This window comes from Felis catus, chromosome B4 (genome assembly GCF_018350175.1).
Source record: "Felis catus isolate Fca126 chromosome B4, F.catus_Fca126_mat1.0, whole genome shotgun sequence".
NCBI classification, from domain to species: Eukaryota; Metazoa; Chordata; class Mammalia; order Carnivora; family Felidae; genus Felis; species Felis catus.
The window spans coordinates 116,759,597-116,775,909 of NC_058374.1; the positions used below are offsets into that span (position 1 = coordinate 116,759,597).

At 40.2% G+C, this 16,313-nt stretch overlaps 1 protein-coding gene across 5 annotated transcripts in view; it reads right to left on the reverse strand.

Annotated features, from left to right (window-relative positions):
• Positions 1–16,313, reverse strand: part of USP44 (ubiquitin specific peptidase 44) — a 54,941-nt gene that overhangs the window by 21,438 nt on the left and 17,190 nt on the right. Inside the window, exon 3 of one of the 5 annotated variants that reach the window (XM_023257330.2) lies at positions 14,091–14,239. The exons of 1 other annotated variant lie outside the window; for it this stretch is intronic. The gene's annotated coding sequence lies outside the window, so the exon portion shown is untranslated. Of the gene's footprint in view, positions 1–980; positions 1,849–3,092; positions 3,226–9,777; positions 9,885–14,090; positions 14,240–16,313 lie in introns of those variants that run through there. 3 more of the 5 variants (XM_023257331.2, XM_023257332.2, XM_023257334.2) reach the window with 3 other exon arrangements.

Here is a 16,313-nt window from a genome sequence, read left to right on the forward strand (position 1 = left end):
CTGAAAAAAGTGAAATGCTGATCAGATCCATCTCTCTGAGAGGCAATATAGCAGTGGAGAGGTATCACAACAAAATGGTTAGAAAGGACACTCTAGAATACAAATGACTGAGTTTAACACTTAGCTATATTTACCAAGTGACCTAGACAAATTATTTATGCTCTACTTACCTCAGTTTTCTTATCTTTAAGAAACGGTGGTAAGAACACCAATAAGGTTGTTGAGGGAATCGGAGAAATTTATATCCATAAAGCACTTAGAATAAACCCTGGCACTTAATTATGTGGCTCTCAGTATCTTAGTTGACAATACTACTGTGGCTACTGCCACTGCTACTGCTATTATATAGGCTAATTTTCTTTTAGTTTTATCACTTTTAGCCAGGGATTCATTCTTCTCAGCCAAATGTATACTGGGCCCAACTAAGGTGCTAACTGAAAATGAAGGTATTAGCTGAGAACTAAGGTCTAACCTCTCCCAGGAGTATTTACTTTTTAAAAGGGGAGCTCTCAAAGATAAAATCTTTTTAAAAAAATCTGAAGAAGTGAAACCAGGGGCACCTGGCTGCCTCAGTTGATAGAACCAGAGACTCTTGCTTGATCTCAGGGTTGTGAGTTCAAGCCCTACACTGGGTGTGGAGATTACTTAAAAATAAAATCTTTTATAATGTTTTTTGATGTTTATTTATTTTTGAAGGAGAGAGAGACAGAGCGTGAGGGGAGAGGGGCAGAGAGAGAGGGAGACACAGAATCCGAAGCAGTCTCCAGGCTCTGAGCTGTCAGAACAGAGCTCGACGCGACTCGAACCAGTAAACCACGAGATCATGACCTCAGCCGAAGTCAGAGGCTTAACCGACTGAGCCACCCAGGCGCCCCAAAAATAAATCTTAAAAACCAAAACAAAAAAACCCACCAAGAAGTGAAACCAGAATGGTTGAATGACCAATAAGATTAATATTTTAGAGCAGGGGGTCCACTTACCCGGTTGAGTTATGAAAGAAACCAGGAGGGCAGATGACCAAAAGAGGGGCAGGGAGGTAAGCAGGAACTAGAACGCCAGGTTGCTGCCACCTGAGGCTTCCAGTTTGCTCTGCTGCCTGGTGTCAAAGCTCAGAGACACTTAAAAAGGTATCCCCAAAGGGGTCTCATCACACAAGATCTAAAAGCTTGGAGGAAAATTAAGGGGTATGGGAGTATTTCCTTGACACTTCCTATTTTCCTCTATTGGGTTCAGAGCACTTTGCATTTGCTAATCCACTGCGGAGAAGCTATGTATTAAACTCTGTTTAGCTTCAGCAGGTTGGTTATGTAATTTTTATCAGTATATTCACTTTAAAGAGAGAAAACAAAATATTTTTGCATACTCCATGTAGAATCTGATAAAATATTACCTTATATAATAGCAACACACAATTAGTCAAGATGTTCTGAATGGAATCTATACACAAGGATTAAAATAATCCATACTATCATTTTCTCACACATTTAAAAAATGTTTCATACTTAAAGTTCCAATTAATATCTATGAAATGTTTTTTTAACCAAGTATGCTACCTTTATTTGAAAAGACAGATGGATTTATAATATTCTGAAAGCTCTGTTATTCTTCACTGATTAAAGACAATGAAATTTTTAATTGGTTCAAAGAAAACCATTCAAGCTATTTAAACTTTCCATGGCATATAACTGATGAACATTTTTATTTTTAAAATTCCCTGCTACTGCTATTATATAGCAAATCTCTACAGTTTAATAATTGTATTTGACTTACTGAAAGCTAATTATTTTATACAGAGTTAACATATAACAAAAGCAATTATAAAATAGAAAACTAAAATGACTAGAAGAGAAAGAAAACATAAGATCTTATTAAATATGGTATTTTTAGTTAAAAATTTACATCACACACAAGTATCAAATACATGGGTAAACTATTTAACTTGTAACAGTTCAACAGCACAAAACTGCTTATACTTACCACCCAGTGAAGACTCTCTGAAATTAATTTTCACTTACTCAAATGATAGCCCTTTGCAACATACAATCCAGGCTTTCAGCATGTAGTAATACCCTTCTGACATCTATTTCAATGGCTCATCCTATTGGCAGAAGTTCAATGACAGATGTAGGTAGCTGACCACCAGAACTTTTCTGAACCAGTCTCAGGCACACTGCAAACTCAGCTTACCTGTACATCTTGCTGTCACAGAGTTAGTTTCTCTTCCAATATTCTCGTATTTTTTAAAAATATTTTTCAATGTTTTATTTTTGAGGGAGCATACGTGAGCAGGGGAGGAGCAAAAACAGAAGGGGACAGAAGATCCAAAGGGGGTTCTGTGCAGTAAACCCAATGAGGGGCTCAAACTCATGAACTATAAGACCATGACCTGAACTGAAGTTGGCCGCCCAACCAACTGAGCCACCCAGACCCCCCTAATATTCTCTTATTAAAGATAGAGTAGTATTATTTAAGTACCCAGGCTATTTTGTTTTGTTTTGTCTTTGGTTTTACTCCTCCCTCCCATCCTTTCTACTCAAACATTCTTATCACCTATGTATAAAAGGTTATCACTCCCCAAGTCTTTATTCCTTTTCATTTGCAGAGCTATCATTCTTATTATGGACTTTACTGTATCATTCCTGAGGTACAGCAGTAACCTCCAAACTGGCTTCCCATCCTCCAGACTCTCATTCTCCTCCACAGTACTATCCTGCCAAACTAATCTTCCAAGTTTCCTTTGAGCCTTTAACTATTAGAATCCTCTGTTCCCCATAGTTCAATAAAACAGAGGATTTCTGGGGCACCAGGCTGGCTCAGTTGGTAGATCATGTGACTCATGATCTCAGGGTCATGAGTTTGAGCCCCATGTTGGGTATAGAGACTAAAATCAATTAATAAATTAGCAAATTTAAAAAAATCTCTAACTTCCTAAAGGACTTGGGTTGTGCCAAATGTGAATCCTTTGTTTGTATATACATCCTTACTGCCATTGAACTGTTGGATAGGTTTCCTATGGCCAGGGAGGGACTATATGTCAAACATTTTTTTAGCGTCTTAGTTTAAAAAAAAAAAAACAAAAAAAGCCATCTTACCCCAAAAAAAAAATCCTATAGGGTTTGATAGCCATGTTGTTGTAGGCTACCAAATTCTTGGCACAAACAACTAGTATTGAATGCAGGTCTTGCTTCAGTTCTCTTTATGACATTTGAATAAGTGGTTAAGAATAGGAAGCCAATTATACTTAGAAAGACAAAAAGAAAGAATAGGAGGTCACTGATTACTAGTGACCCAAACTGCCCCCCCCCCCCCCCCCCCCGCCTCAACCAAGTGGCTATTTTTCCCTCAAGGTCAGTTAAGGAACAGTTTCCTGATATTTTGTGATATCATTATCCTATTTCTCCATCCTTAACCACAGCCTACCACGTGTCTAGTACCATTCTATGTGCTTTCAGACACCCCAAATAGACTTTATACAAAAGTAAACTGAGATATACTTCCCTAACCCTAATTATTTTAGGTGCCTGGCTGGCTCAGTTGGTACGTCAAGCAACTCTTGATACAGCATGTGACTCTTGATCTCGATTCCGTGAGCTGGAGACCCATGTTGGGAGTAGAATTTATTAAAAAACAAAACAAAACAAACACACACACACAAAAACTAGGTGGGGTGCCTGGGTGGCTCAGTTGGTTAAGTGTCTGACTCTGTTTTGGCTCAGGTTATGACCTCACAGTTTTGTGAGTTTGAGCACCACATTGGACTCTGCACTGGCAGTGAGGAGCCTGCTTGGGGTTCTCCCTCCCTTTCCCTTTCTTTCTTTCTTTCTTTCTTTCTTTCTTTTCTTTCTTTCTTTCTTTCTTTCTTTCTTTCTTTCTTTCTCTCTTTCTCTCTTTCTCTCTTTCTCTCTTTCTCTCTCTCTCTCTCTCTCTCTCTCTCTCTCTCTCTCTCTCTCTTCTCTCTCTCTCTCTCTCTCTCTCTCTCTCTCTCTCTCTCTCTTTCTCTCTTTCTTTCTTTCTCTCTCTCTCTCTCTCTCTCTCTCTTTCTTTCTTTCTTTCTTTCTTTCTTTCTATCTTTTTCTTCCTTCCTTCCTTCCTTCCTTCCTTCCTCCCTCCCTCCCTCCCTCCCTCCCTCCCTCCCTCCCTTCCTCCCTCCCTCTCTCCCTTCCTTTCTTCCTTCCCTTTTTTCTTTTCTTTCTTCCTTTCTTTTCTTTCTTCCTTTCTTTCCTTCCTTCCTCTTTCTCTCTCTCTCTCCCTCCCCCCCCATGCTCTCTCTCTCTCAAAATAAAAACTTAAAAACAAACAAACAAACAAACAAACAAACCACAACAACCAGAGGCACCTAGCAGGCTCAGTCAGTAGAGCATGCGACTCTTGATCTCAGGATTGTGAATTCAAGCCCCACATTGGGTGTAGAGATTACTTGAAAATAAAATCCTTAAAAGAATAAAAATAAAAAAATAAACAGGGGCACCTGGCTGGCTCAGTCGGTAGAGCATGTGACTTTTCATCTTGGGGTTCTAAATTTGAGCCCCATGTTGGGTGTAGAGATTACTTACAAATAAAATCTTTAAAAAAATTAAAAATAAACAAAAAAGTTAAACAAAAAGGTTAAATTCTGGTATGATATGCAGTGACCCTTTAAATAAATATTTGTGCTCCAAATACAAATATTACTAAGAACTACAAAAATCACTGAAAACTTAGAAGGATAGCTAATTTTTTTACTTCAAAAATTAACATTCCTCTATAAATTCGTTACCTTCAACAAAATGGTCTTTTCAGCTGACCACCCCATTCCACCTATTTTATCTTAAAACACTTAGAAAGAAAATATGGAAAGGTACAATGACAGTATAAACTTTGGAAGTTCCTAGAGGAGGACAGGTACTAAAGATCATTCACATAAAAGTAATCTTGATCTTCTCACCAGTGCAATTAGCAGCACAGTTTTCATATTCTTTGCTTTAAAAAATGTTTTCATGAAAAAACAGGAAGTTACCATGAAAAATAAACACACAAAAATAGCCAAACTAAATTACTATTTTAAAAAGTGACACAGGGAGCTCCTGGGTGGCTCAGTTGGTTAAGTGTCTGACTTTAGCTCAGGTCATGATCTTGTAGTTCATGAGTTTGAGTCCTGCATCGGGCTCTGTGCGGACAGCTCAGAGCCTGGACCCTGCTTCAGATTCTGTATCTCCCTCTCTCTCTCTGCTCTTCCCCCCACTTGCACTTGGTCTCTCTCTCAAAAATAAACTTAAAAAAAAAAGCTTAAAAAAAAGTGACACAGAACGAGGGAACTGGCTAATATACACTCCTAAAAGAAAATCTATATTTAAAAATCTGAACAGACACTAAAATAGTATCATTATGCTCTATTAAACTTCTCCCAGGGCACCTGGGTGGCTCAGTCAGTTGAGCCTCCGACTTCAGCCGAGGTCACGATCTTGCAGGTTCGTGAATTCAAGCCCCACATTGGGCTTGCGGCTGTCAGCCTGTCAGTGTGAGCTCACTTAGGGTCCTCTGTCCCCCTCTCTCTGCCTCTCCCCCACCTGCACTCTTCCCCCTCCCCCTCAAAAAAAGCTTCTCCCTTTTCAGAGTCATAAAACATTTGCATTTTACATCATTTCTAGTGTGTCTCATAGAACAGCTTTGCAATCATTGAAAAACTGTTTAAAAGTTTTGAAAGACCACAAGATCAGTCTAAACTCTTTACCATGGCCTGTAAGTGCCTTCAAATTGCCTTCAAATTGTGGCACAATACATACTTTTCTATTCTCATCTATGACCAGCCACTTTTCACATATCTTTTATTAAAATGTTTTTATATACAAATGACCATATTGTGAATAAAAAATTTTTGTAACTGGGGTATTTACTACTGTTTCAAAGGCAATGGGTGTGCACATTTTATATAAATACTTATATACATACATAACACTGGGCATAAAGAATATTTAAATAAAATTGCATCACAGTAATCATCTTTGTCTCATTTGAGAACTCCTAGAGGGATAGATATTAAGGATTCAACATATGCTGAATCTTTATTTTAATAAAGATAATTTTTATAACAAAATTTAATTTTCTTTTAACAGTACCAAATAACCTGAACAGATCCTCTAAAAGCTATTAAAAGTAGGAAGATTTGTTATTTTCCATAATAAAAGATAGGAGGAAATGGCAATTTCAATAGGAAGTTGGCCTTAGGAATTACTAACCACACCAATCTTTGCGTTCATTTGGATAAGAATGAAAATAACCTTTATGCATAGTAATTAGGGCAAATCCTACCCCACTCCTTATAAGCAGGTTCCAAATTTCCATGGAACTACCATAGTAACCTGTGCTCTTAGGAGATGTTTGCAAAATGCCAAGGGTCAAGCATAGTGCCTGGTACAAAGGGGTTCAAAAATTTGAATGAACAAATGATTGAATGAATTAACAAAATGGCCTCTCAAACTCTCCCTACTCCCTCTTAGGTATGCTATCATGCCTCTTAAGTGCTTTGGCACCTCTTATCAGTCATGATGTATTTCCTTTCCTTTATCCCTAGAAAGGCCCTAGTTATTCTTCCTTCCTCTAGAAATCTAGAATCTATAATTACCCTGATCTCGCTTGAAACTCTTCATTAAACAAAAAAGGATACTCTTTTTCCCTGGGCCTTCTTCACATCTCTAACATTGCCTCCCCAGAAGCACAGAGATTGAATCTAGTTGATGTTCTAAGAAAAAGAACTGGAAATTAAGTTCTGCCACCAGGTTTATTTGATTTCCTTACCCATCACTACTTACAGGTATTTCATTCTTGGGCACTTTTGCTCCAAAATATTTATCATTAGTGTCACATCACCATACTTATATATCAACATACTGCAGCTAACTTCATAACAATGGGTGGAAATGTTCACAAAAAGATTGAGTGGGGCACCTGGGTGGCTCAGTTGAGCACCCAACTCTTGATTTTGGCTCAGGGCATGATCCCAGAGTCGCAGGACTGAGCTCCATGTCAGGCTCTGTGCTGAGCATGGAGCCTGCTTAAGATTATCTCACTTTCTCCCTCTGCCCATTTCCCCACCCCACCTCTCAAAAAAAAATAAAATAAAATAAAAATTAAGCATTCTATTATGGGTCTAGAAAATTGAGTTCAAATACTTTGTGTAAAATGCTTAGACTCTATCATTCTAGCACATCTATAATTTGGCCTAACAAATATATTCTTGGACTATAAATAAGCTTTTCCCATGGTATGTAAAACTCCACTGAAAGTAAAGTTTTATGGTCTCTGAAAGCGCTGTGAAAAACCAATGTACTTCAATAATCTTAATTTTTGCCAGAAAGCCAGTATTATAGAATCCTCCTATATTTTAGTGACTTGTCACTTCCTATTTCGATTAGGCCTAATGGCAAAACTGTCCATTACTGAATCCAGAAAATGATGGGCACACATTTCCTACCTTGATTAGTCTCCTAAGCCTGGGCCCCAGTCTCTGTCTAATCTCCCTCAACCAGACAACTCCATTAGAATCCGGCAACCATGTTTGTTCTGCCTAACATTACAGGAAGGAGCAACACTTCAAAGCACCCTTTTTCTGCCTATAAGAAGCCAAGACGTTGCCTTTCTCTATATCTCTGCACCATTCAAAACCACAAGTCGACACTTACAGGGATTTTCCCTCCATGATAAGCAGATAGTCAGGTGCTGGGGATACAAACAAAATACAATCAGACTCTGCCCTCAAACAACCCAATGAGCAGAAAATCCTCTTACGTACCACCAATGCTATAATACTCAGTAAGATTTAAGCATGTAGAGGAAAATTTTGGTAGAGGGTATATATGATAAATTTCTGTAGTACAGAAAGAAAAATCTGTGAAAAGATGGGGGGGGGGTAAAGACAGGTAGAAACAATATATTTCAAATATTTAACCCAAATCTTCAACAGATTTTCCAATTTAAATATTCCAAAAAGTGTATCATTGTATAGTATACTCAACACAGATTCACTTATCACTTAAATGTTTTTAAGCTAAAAAGTCTGGGATAATTAATATTCTGGAAGAAAAACAAGGTGAATGTACAATGAAAACAGCCAAAACATTTCAACTTTCTACACTGTATGCGCTCAACTTTGTTCAATATTAGAATATCTCTAAATTTCAATATAGATAGACTACATGAAAATTCCTAGAATGAAAAATCTGCCATCCTTTGCAAAATGAACGGCTAGTACACAAAAAGCTAGAGAAATCAGAGCAGGTGGAGAAAAGGTAAACAAGACAAAATGTCTAAAATCTCTTTCAAATCTGTGTGGGGGTAGGGGTTGGAAATTAAATAAAAATAAAAATCTCTTTCAAATCCCGAGATGATAAATTAAGGATAAAAAGATTAGGGCTCCAAGAATACAAAGTTTTCCTCTCTTTCAAGACCAACTGAATATTGAATCTCACGGAGATGATGAAATATTCTATAAACATGTGCTTAACTCATGTTTGGCTTTCTGAATTTGATCACAGTGAACAGCTATTTTTTTTTTTCATTGTTTACACTGAATACTGATTTTAAAGACAACTCAAAATGGAATTCCAGGCCCTATGTTACCACCCCCTACTCCCCCCCCCCCCACACACACCCCGCCCCGCACAGGCTACTTCACAGATAATGAGGAATTCAAGTGCAGGGTCTGAAGGTCCTATTTCCATGCTAATTTCACAATCCCGTTACTTGCAAGATAGGACCATTAGAGTTTAAAAGTGGGGGAAATCAGGAGGGCTTAAGGACAAAGCGACTCTCCTAAGACTTGCTAAATTGTCTACTTCCGAAATTAAAACTGCAAGAAATTATCCGGTTACATGCAGAATGTACAACAGCTCAAACTTGCAGTTGAAACAATCACTACGTTTCACTTTCTTTTTTATTGGGAGTGGGCGTACGAGGGTCTCCTACCACCTCTTAAACTTGAACATTTTTTTCTTCTCATGCTAACACGTTTCTTACGCCCCCAAATGAGTTTAGCCCATTAGCATTCCTTCCCCGAAGGCCAGCGGAAGCTGGTATTCAAAAATCCTAAGTGTCTCTAAGTGGCAGCAGGTGCTGGCAACGCTGGGACCCGATCGATGGAAGGAAAGCAAGCCATTCCTCATAAACGGACGGCTAGAAAATGCCCTTCCAAAGCCTCCCAGGGGATTTCGAGCATCACCTGGCAGCAATCAGAGCCAGGGGTTAGGATGCGGTTTTATTTCGACAGTACCAGCTCTGCAGAGCGCCCAGCGCGCATCCCTATTCATGATCACATCTACATAGCGCTCCCCAACGCGGATCAGAGCACATCTCCCCCTCCGCACCTCCCAAAGTCTTCCTATTCCGCCTCTTCTCCTCCCAACTCATGCCCCTCCAGCCCCGCTCAGGGTGGCTACGCGGTGACCCTGGCCACACGGGACGCGCGGCTGCTCGCAGCATCTCTGGGCACTCCTGAGGTGGCCAGCCACCAAGGACGCCGGCCAGGGCATCGCACGACCCACCGAAACTTCCCAGAGGCGCCAATTCTAAATTCGCCGGACCCGCCGCCACTGCCACTGCCTTCTCCGCGCGCCCCTCGGCCCGCTCCCCTCAGTCCGTCCGCAGCCCCCCTCTCCCTCCCTCAGGACCTCCCCGCGCCCTGCGAGGCGGGAAAACACCGCCAGGTGCCCCCAGGCCCCGAAGGCTCTGGTCGGACCTCCGCTCCGGTAGAGAGCCTCATTCCGCCAACCGCTGCAGCCGCGCGCGTCCGTCACGCACACTCACCAGCCCGAGCCGAAGCGGCCATCTTTGCGCTCACCCCCGGGCCCCCCGCCCCCGGTTCAGCGGCGGCGGCGGCGGCGGCGGCGGCGGCGGCCCGGTCGAGCGGCTACGTCACAGGTGACGCCGTGCCGCCCCGCCCCCCGGGCCTTTGGCGTGCCGGGGGTGCCGCTCCGCTCGGCTAATGCCACCCGCTCGGCTGCCGGGGACGCCCTGAGAGGCGAGCGGCAGCCGGGATTCCGGTCGTGGTCCAGGGGTGGGCTTTGCTCAGCGCGGCATGTGGCTCTGAGTGGATAGTAGCCGTTTCCTCCCCAGGCGGGCTTCGCACCTGTCCTCATCTCCCGGGCACGGGAGGGTGCAGCCAGTGTTTACTACAATTCTGTGAGATGCAAAAGATTCCGCGGGCGTCCGAACCCCTCCACTGAATTTCTGCGACTCACACAGCGTCAAATTGGCAGGAAGGCGCGCCCATTCCGTTGTCTTCAAAATCAGCGCAAATTGACCGGCATAGACATTCGTTGAGAAAACGCTTCCTTTCTGGGGAGGCAACCTAGGTGTGACCTCAAGGGGATCGTGACTGCTTTGAATTCAGCTTCCTCAGACAGCAGTCGGGCAAGAAAGGTTCCAGAATGGGACACTTACTGAGACATAAATTTGAGGGACACGAAGAGACTTCCTGTGTCCAAAATTAACCTGAAGCTGTCGATTTACCTGAAATTGCCAATTTAAGGTAATGAAATAGATGCCGAATAGAAGAGCTGAGAGAGAAAGACCTAGAGAAGAGAAAGTCAAACCCACAGGTACATGAAAATTAAGCCATTATATTTCTTGAGCTTGTACTCTGTGCTCAGCTGTGTGCCGTTTCTACCTCCGCTACCCTGTGGGGAATATTTAAAATGAAAAGACCTATCTTTTTAAGGAGAGGTAGAAGCAGCAAGACAAACATGCAGAGTTAATAACGTGTCCGTGGAGTACATTATCTTGCAATATATAAGGGAAGCTATAAAATTGTTCACATGAACAACTCCACTTCAGGGAATATCTTTCCATGGTATGAATGGGGGAAAAATGAGCGCACAAAGGCATTCATAGCATATTATCTAAACAAAAGTTTGAAGGGAAATGGCTAATTAACATCGGCATATTAACCTCAGGAATTCTTATGTAGATAACAAATGGCAACAGTCTAATCAATTCACATTATAAAAAGTACCAGTTGAAGATTCAATTGCATAAAATGTAGTTTCGCACATATAAATGATAAGGGATGAATTTTCATAGTTTAATACTCCTTTCATTCTTTTTTTCTAATACAAGTGCATAATAATTCTATAGAATTCAATTCTGTCCCCAGTGCAGTCCTCCAGTTCGAAACACATAAACCACTGTCTTGTAATCTTTCCCATCACCTTAATTTCTAAAATGCATTGCATGAGAGTATCTCTTAAGAGGAAGTATTTCATTTAAGTATTTTTGGCATACAATATAGTTTTTCCTGCATTTCCTAGAAAGCAAAATATAACTAAGTTCAAAAACCTTGCTCTCCTTTTTTAAGGTCAAAAAACCCATCTAGAAGGTCTTTGGCAAATATTAAGAATCTGCCGCCACTGATCTAGTAATTTTGCTTTTAGGAATACAAACAATTTTTTACTTCTGCTCAGTGTTATTTAGAATAGTGAAGACCAGAAACAACCTAACTGTTCAGTACCATGGGAAAGGATAAGTATATCTGATATAGTCCTAGGACGGAATATTATATAGTCATCAAAAATCTTATTTTCAGGGGTGTCTAGGTAGTTCAGTCACTTAAGTGACCGACTCTTCATTTTGGCCCAGGTCATGATCTTGCAGTTTGTGAGTTCGAGCCCTGTGTCTGCTCTATGCTTACAGTGCAGAGACTGCTTGGGATTCTCTCTCCCTCTCCCTCTCCCTCTCCCCTCCCCTGCTCATGCATTCCCTCTTTCAAAATAAATAAATAAACTTAAACAATTATTTTAAAAATTCTATTTTCAGGGGGTGCCTGGCTGGCTCAGTTGGTAGAGCATGTGACTTGATCTCGGGGTCATGAGTTTGAATCCCAAGTTCAGCATAGAGATTACTTTTAAAAAATCTTATTTTCGGGGCGCCTGGATGGCTCAGTCGGTTAAGCGCCCGACTTCGGCTCAGGTCAAGATCTCACTGCTCGTGAGTTCGAGTCCTGTGTTGGGCTCTGCTAACAGCTCGGAGTCTGGAGCCTGCTTCGGATTCTGTCTCTCTCTCTGCATGCACCTCCCCTGCTCGCTGTCTCTGTCTCTCTCTCTCTCTCAAATATAAAATAAAACATAAAAATTTTTTTAAATCTTCTTTTCTACAAATATTAAATGATTTATAGGTCAAGTCAACTGTGTCTCCCATTCCCATTCTTCAAAGAGGGTCCTTCTTCATAAATTATCTTACTGGACTGTATGACCCCTTCTCCCTCTTTTCCAGAGTTTATTAGTCTGAGATGAACACCAGACCCAAGACCAATCAATCTGTAGGAAGCTCTTTAAAAGCTCTCCCTGCCCACCCCTGGGGACCTGGCTGGCTCAGTCAGTGGAGCATGCTGCTCTTGATCTCAGGGCTTGTGAGTTCAAGCCTCACATTGGGAATAGGGATTACTTAAAAACAAAATCATAAATAGATAGATAGATAAAACCTCTTCTCAAACACTGAGGTAAAAGGGGTTGAGATGGGTTGAATATTGATTTAAAGGCACATTGAAATAAAAATTAATTAATTAATTAAAGGCACATTGAGAAGGCAAACAGTGGACACCTGGAAGCAAGAGGCATAAAGAAAGAGGATATAAGGATTAACAGCTGAGGTAAAAAGAAGCAGTAGCTGGGGTCTTCAGATTCTGAGTAGAATGGTTTGGATGCCAAGAGTCTGTAAAATAACAATGTAAAAGCAAAAACTAAATGCAGGATGCAAAAATGTATTTATTGTATTTAAAACCGAATGTATATACTATTCACATTGGACACTTGCAATACATCAACATTTTAGTAATGGTGGCAGGATTACAAGTGCCGTTTTTAAAAGATTTTATTTTTTAAAGTAATCTCTCCACCCAACATGGGGCTTGAATTTACAACCTTGAGATCAGGAGTCGCTCCACTGACTGAGCCAACCAGGCACTCCACAAGTGATTTTTATTTTCTATGTGTTCTGCAATGATCATACTTATTTTTTTTTTAATGTTTATTTTTTTTTTGAGAGTGCGTGGGTACATTCGTGCAGATGAGTGAGAGAGGGGCATGGAAGGAGGGGGATAGAGGATCTGAAGTGGGCTCTGCACCAACAGCAGACAGCCCGATGTGGGGCTCGAACTCATGAACTGTGAGATCATAACCTGAGCCGAAGTCCAACACTTAATCGACTGAGCTGCCCGGGTGCCCCATGATTTTTAAAAAACTGTTTTAAAGGGTTAAATAGAATGAAGATCATCAGTATTCAAAAATTGTTCAGGGCGCCTGGGTGGCTCAGTGGGTTGAGCGTCCAACTTCCGCTCAGATCATGATCTCATGGCTTGTGAGCCCCATGTTGGGCTCTGTGCTGACAGCTCAGAGCCTGGAGTCTGCTTTGGATTCTGTGTCCCTCTCTCTCTGTGCCACTCCCTTGCTCATGCTCTATCTCTCTTTCTCTCAAGAATAAATAAAACATTAAAAAAAATTGTTCAGAAAATAAGCTGCATGTGGCCAAAGTGACTAGCAGATAGAAGTTCAGATAATTTCCTGAGGTCATAAATGACTTCAAGGAAACGGTATTTAGGCTGGGTCTTTTAAAGACTAAGATGATATTTTTTCATTTATGGGAAGAAGACAAAGCAAAGACAAGTTGAGTAAGTCATAGGAGGAGGGTACTGAATAGATGTCCTCAATAAAAGGTCTTGAATACAAAGATGTAAGCTAGAGAGAGGTGCTGGATGGGAAGGAATGAGCTAGAGATAAGAAATTATCTGGAGATTGTCATTAATTGTGTTAATAATTAAAGAGATCGATTGTAGCATAACCTTATATATATTTATTGTTATTACTATTTACTCAACTTTGAAAATTTCCTTAGCTACCATTTTATTCTGAGTCTTAACAACGTAGGCCTAAATTCTGCCATGTCTAACTTGTTTCTAGAGCTCCAGAACCAGAACCTCATTTTTACATAGCTGTCTTAATAATTTTTCTCACGTAATTTTCCTCTTTGTTTTATACCCATGTCATGAAATCTAAGCTTTTTACTATAACAAAGAAAAAAATGTCTTCTTCCCTTCACACATCATCAACAGGCTTCCCCAAACTTACCTACATCCTCAAAATCAGTCTTTCCCCTTATCGGCCTTTGACTGCTAGGAGGTCAGTCTCTTTACAGTCTTGCACACTTCAGGCACTTCCCACCTTTAAATCTGCGCAGATGTTTATCTCCTAAGTAGAAGCCCCTCCAACTTTCACTCCTGCAAAATTACAATCAACCTCTTTCAGAGCTGGCCTAAGCTCTTACCTCCTGGAAATTGCTTTCCTAGTAACTAGGCTTTCAGATCCCCATCCCCCAACCCCCAATACATTATTATGCAGTCACAGCTTTTGTTCTGAGTTCCGCGCCTGGTTCTCTCTTTGCATTGTAACCTCTTTGGGGAGAAGGAATGTGCACTGGCTCCACTGTGTGTCTCTCTACAGCTCCTTAGTATAGTGATGGCCAAAAATACTCTTAAAATGCTTAATGAATTAACAAAATTAGATGTTCTCTCGCATAATAGGGCATTGTGGAAATGATGTGTAGTGGTTTCCCTTGTTTCCACAGTCCCTATATTGGGAGAAACGTCAATTTGCTTTTTTTTCTAAGGTAAGTACAGTTTCCTAACAAGATAAAATTTTAATGACTTTGATACCTCCACTCTGAGGCCAGATCCAACTTCTGAAGTAGATACAACACTAACTGGTTGTTTCTTGGATCCTCAGAGTCCGAATAAATTAAAGGAAGACAAAACACAAAATTTTGTTAATCTTAGGGCTGCTTTTTAATCTTTGTGTTGATTTTTAGAATTTTCTATTCCAGTCTTTTATTAAAATGAGAAATATCTTGGGAATCCTAATTGTCTATTAAAGAAGAGTTTAGGGTTTTGTTAACTTTGAGAAAACTGCTTCCAAGAATTTTCAGTTTTACAGACTAAATGTTCCTATCAATAATTTTAAAGCTATGAAAGATTCATTTGACAAATATTTTTTGAACACCTATGTGCCTGGCACTATGCTAGGCACTGACATGTCCATGACCTTCATTTCAATGTTAGGAAGAAATAAAGGATTGAATGGAGAAAGTAGGTAAAGAAAATACTAAAAGACTCAGACCTAAAGTTTGATTAAGGTGTAACGACACCCTGCTGTTGATTTTTTAAAAATAGAGTTACCCGAAAACCTTAAATTTGAGGCAAATATGTAAGAGTTGAGAGAGAAATATTAGAACAGCAGATGACAACATATGGTCTTAGTAGGTGAATATAGAGAGTGGAACATGAGCAGAAAGAAATGGCTTTAGAATTAGCTCTTTTAAATTCTTTCTTTTTTTTAGTTTCTTTTTCTGAGTAGGCTCCATGCCCATTGTGGGGCTTGAACTCACTACCTTGAGATTGAGAGTCACATGCTCTACCAACTGAGCCAACCAGATGCCCCTAGGCTTTTTTAATTCTAAGAAACAAAGAATGAGGGTGGTGGCAGGTAAGGGAGGCAAATGCAAGTTAAGAAGTAGAAGACCCCCAAACTGATTTAATTTTAAAGGGCTGGTAAGTGTTTATTTAGTGGCCTGTGAGGGAAGCTTATACCTTGAAAAGTACAACATATGCCTACTGGAAATTGAAAAGGAGCCTGGGGTTTTGTCATTAACAGCAGCAAAATTGTAAAGCTAGTCATTTTGTCTCTCCTTTTAATATCTCCTCCACCTCCATCCTACTCAATTTTTTCAGGAATCCACAGGCTGCTTATGCCCAGGGCTTTATATCAGTTTATCAAGGCTTTTTTTTCTTTTTTCCCAATAAATCGTTTCCCACGGTATTCTAGGACTCTTTACTCCAAACTTCCATTTTCTAAGGAGCCCAGTTATCATGTAGTAAATTCTAGTGTTTAGTAATGTTTTTTGCATTTCTGACTATTTATAATGGAACCTCCTATGGACACTGAGTATGGGATTATAAAAAGATTTTAGGGGTCCATGCTGGCTCAAGTCGGTGGAGTGAGAGACTCTTGATCTCAGAGTTGTGATTTGAGCCCCACATTGGGTGTAGAGATTACTTAAAAATAAAATCTGAATGAATGAATGAATGAATGAATGAATAAATTAATTTAAAAGATGAGATTTTAAGCATTGTGGAAAACAAATGAGATATTTTCTTAAGCCTGGATGCCTTTCTAAGGATAAGTTAAGGATGTATGTGTGTGTATAATGTTATAACATGTTTATCTAGTTATAATCACAATGTATGACAGTTTATCTAAATATTTTTAGTTCTTTAAATGTGTTGCATGTTTTACTTT